The sequence below is a fragment of the Hibiscus syriacus genome, unplaced genomic scaffold (assembly GCF_006381635.1).
Source record: "Hibiscus syriacus cultivar Baekdansim isolate YM2019G1 unplaced genomic scaffold, ASM638163v2 tig00111543_pilon, whole genome shotgun sequence".
Taxonomy (NCBI): domain Eukaryota; kingdom Viridiplantae; phylum Streptophyta; class Magnoliopsida; order Malvales; family Malvaceae; genus Hibiscus; species Hibiscus syriacus.
The window spans coordinates 1,045,417-1,049,085 of NW_024063116.1; the positions used below are offsets into that span (position 1 = coordinate 1,045,417).

Below are 3,669 nucleotides of genomic sequence, written 5' to 3' on the forward strand. Positions count from 1 at the left end.
TGTTCCAAGCTAGACCTTAGCAGTTAGCAGGCTCTCAGGCTAGGTAAAATTAAACAAATAGACCGTCTATATATTTATCTCGGGGTTAAAACGTTATCTCAAAGGGTCAGTCAATTACGTTTGCAGACTTCTCCTTATTCCAACTTTTCATTTTCATGTAGTAGATTTTTTTCCCTTTTTATGTTCATTAACTAGCCTTCACCAAATAAGAAAACTGGGTTCTAAGCTCGTTGCAAGTATTTGTTGGAAGTTGACAAACCCTATTTAGGCTTTATCATTAAAAATCGATAGTAGACTATTGATTTTCCTGACGTTACCTTCCTGGATCACTGTGATTGAGGTGTCTTTAAGATCTGCTCTGCCAAATAATTCATAAGATGAGGTGTCTATAAGAACCCAGTCCAGACCACTGACTGACATTGACCAGATTGGCTAATAAATGCAAAGGTTAATTCTTAGTAGTGAAACAAGGTGATGACAACACATTTTCATTTGATTAAATAATTATATTTTTAAAGAATTTTAATATTTAATGTTTATTTTTTATGTGAGAAATTTTATATCTTTAAAAGGATGGTATAAAAAATATGTCACATGACACATGACACATGCTTAAAGTAATTATGATTTGAACATAAATGTGATGTGTAACATATTATATTTTTATTTTAAATAAATAATAATTATCACTTTAGCGACAAACATTAATAATTTTTTGATTAATTATTCAAAAAATATTTTATCTTAAAATAAAATATTAAAATTAAAATACTTCAAAATATAAAATATAGATTAATACGATTATTTTGAGAAATATTAAAATTGAATTTTAACATTATGTCAAGAGAAACTAGGTGACAATTTCGAGTGATGAAAATACAAAGTATTTGAAAAGAAAGAAACAGGTAGGAAGATTAATGAATAGAAATGCTATTATTCAGCCCTTTCCGATGACCAAACTGACAATTCTCCAATCTTTGATTATGCTTCATCTCCTCTCCTCTCGTTATAAGTATTATAACGTTTGACTCTTTCGTGGGTGATTATTTTTTGGTTTTAACCGAATTAATCGATCGAATTGAATTAGTTCGGTTAATTCGGTCGGTCATCGAATTAGTTCGATCAGAGAACGGTTAATAAATTTTTTAAAATTCGATTAACATTTAATTCAATTCGAAATCGGTTAATTAACCGAAATTAAATTTTAAATATATTATATATAAAATATAGGCTTAGCCCAAACCATTTAAAATCTAATTAATAATTTAATATCCAATAATTTTTAAACCTAAATCATTATTAATTAATTAAAAAAACTATATAAAAATTTTATTTTATAATTATATATTATTTAAATTAATTATAAATTGTTTTTTAAATTAAAAAATATTCAATTTTTATATAAATTAGAAAATTTTAAAAAAATTTGATTAATTCGAAAATTAACTGAAATTTATTTGGATCGATTAGTATTTAAAAAAAATTGATTCGGTTAACGGTTAAATAAAAAAAAATTTGATTAATGATAATTCGATTTGATCGGTCACCTTTTTAACCGAATGAACACAGTTACTCCTTCACTTCCCAATTAAGTGGATTTCTCTCTCTTTCTGACCCCGTTAGTTGTGTGACTCGCTGTCACAAAATCTGCATGTGTACGTCGTCGTTTACCGCAACCTTTCTATCTCTCTTTTTGGATTAGACAAAAGACCAGGGAGAGATAAAGAGAGAGTCCTAAGCACTCCCTAACTCTCTGTCCCACTTCCTTATTTAGTTCCTTAACAAAAAACAACGAAGAACATAAATACGTCAGTCCAAAAGGGCATCATTATTATGTCCACAAAATTGTTTTTGAAGCTTTTGTTGGGCTTTCCTACTCAGAACCATCCACGGGTTTGTTTCGTGATGGTTTATTTCAGTTAAAGCAAAAGCAACAAAGAAGGCAGAGGTTATGCCTATTAAGAAACCTAAGATAGACCGAGAAATTGGGTCATGCATCTCTTCTGATTTGTACGGAGAGCCTCAGCCTTCCCATCTTTCAACCAAACCCCATTTTCCTTTTGATTGTATATTAATACTCTTCCTTTTCAAAGAGTTTACGTGAATTTCAGATGGTAGTTGTTATGGCTGTTCAAGCGCATTTGTACCCTGAAAACTTGAGCTTATCTTTGCCCATGTACGGTCTTCAGGATTGCATGTCAATCCCTGCACCCTTTGATCCTGATTTTTGTCACCCTCCTCAACAGATGATGGTTCCTCCCCATCTGGACCCAAACGCTCAGAACTTCTCTTCTTCTTCGTCGTCAATGTGTGATGGTTTTCTCTCCATGGCGCTTTCTAAATCTTTAGATGCTCAATTGGAGGTACAAAGGCAGGAACTTGATTTCATTCTTCATTTGCAGGCAAGATTCTCTTTCTTTAAATTTTCTTTTGCTTTAGGAATTGTCCATTTTTGTTGGTTTTCATTTTACTGAAAATCTCCCACCATCTTGAAACAGAACGAGAGGCTAAAATCTGTTCTACGAGAAAAAGGAGGAATCAACTGGCGACCTTGATAGATGTTTTGGAATCGAAGGCTTTGCATTTGATGAGGCGAAAAGAAGAAGACTTGGCACGAGCGACAAAGAAAACACTGGAGCTCGAAGCCTGCCTCAAGAAAGTGGAAATGGAGAGTGAGTCATGGGAAAGACTGGCGAAAGCAAACGAAGCAATGGCGTTGGATCTCAGCAACGCAGTGGCGCAGGTCAAAAAGGGGATAATCATGGTCAGCAATGCTGGTGAAGATGCCGAGTCCCTTTGCGTTAGCTCGTGTGATGATAAACAGGAAGGGAAAGAAGACAGCAGTAAAAAGATTGCTTGCCCCTGCAAACACTACAACTCTAGGACCTCGTGCGTTCTCTTCCTACCTTGCAGGCACCTCTGCTCGTGCATGTCTTGTGAAGCTTTTCTTGATTCTTGTCCCGTTTGTAAAGCTGCAAAGGAGGCGAGCATGAAGGTTTTTTGGGTCTAACAATTAAAGGTACAAAGCAAAGAAAAAAAAAAATGGTCAGTGATTCATGTACTGTCATCTCGGAATTTTCGGGTCTATGTTAACAGATTTTCCATCTTGTCTTTTTGTACAGACCCAAAAAGAAAAGAAATCTTTTTAACTTTTACCTTTTCCGGGTTAATTACCATTTTACACCAACTCATTGTTTTTTTCTTTATCTAATGAATTATCATATCCATCGAAGAAGTTATCCCCTCTATAATAAAAAAGTAAGAAACAGGGTATGAATAATCCACGTTTCCATGCAACTCGTTCAAATACTCAGAAACTGTGATGAACAAATTTTGTATGTTGAGAACATTTGATCAAGAACCTGCAAATCAGTTTGAGCTTTGTTTTCTTGCTAATGCTAGTACTAATGATACATGTGTCACGGGCCGCGAACTTATGAGCAAAGTTGGTCCACACCAGACTACCCAAGGGGCCACGACCAACATAAGATAGGCTGCTCCCATCATGGTGTCGAGACCAACACCTATCAGAGCGCGATATACATGACCCATGCAGCTCACAAGGACCGCACCAAGACACACAACGTCGTACTGAGTCAAGACACGGCCGTCCCAACTACCCACAAGAACGACCTATGCACGTCCAGGGTCGCCTAAGGTCGAGTCGCA

General features: G+C 35.1%; 1 pseudogene; it reads left to right on the forward strand.

Moving 5' to 3' along the window:
• The first annotated feature begins 2,123 nt into the window (after positions 1–2,123).
• LOC120164836 lies at positions 2,124–3,096 on the forward strand (annotated as a pseudogene).
• Positions 3,097–3,669: the final 573 nt, after the last annotated feature.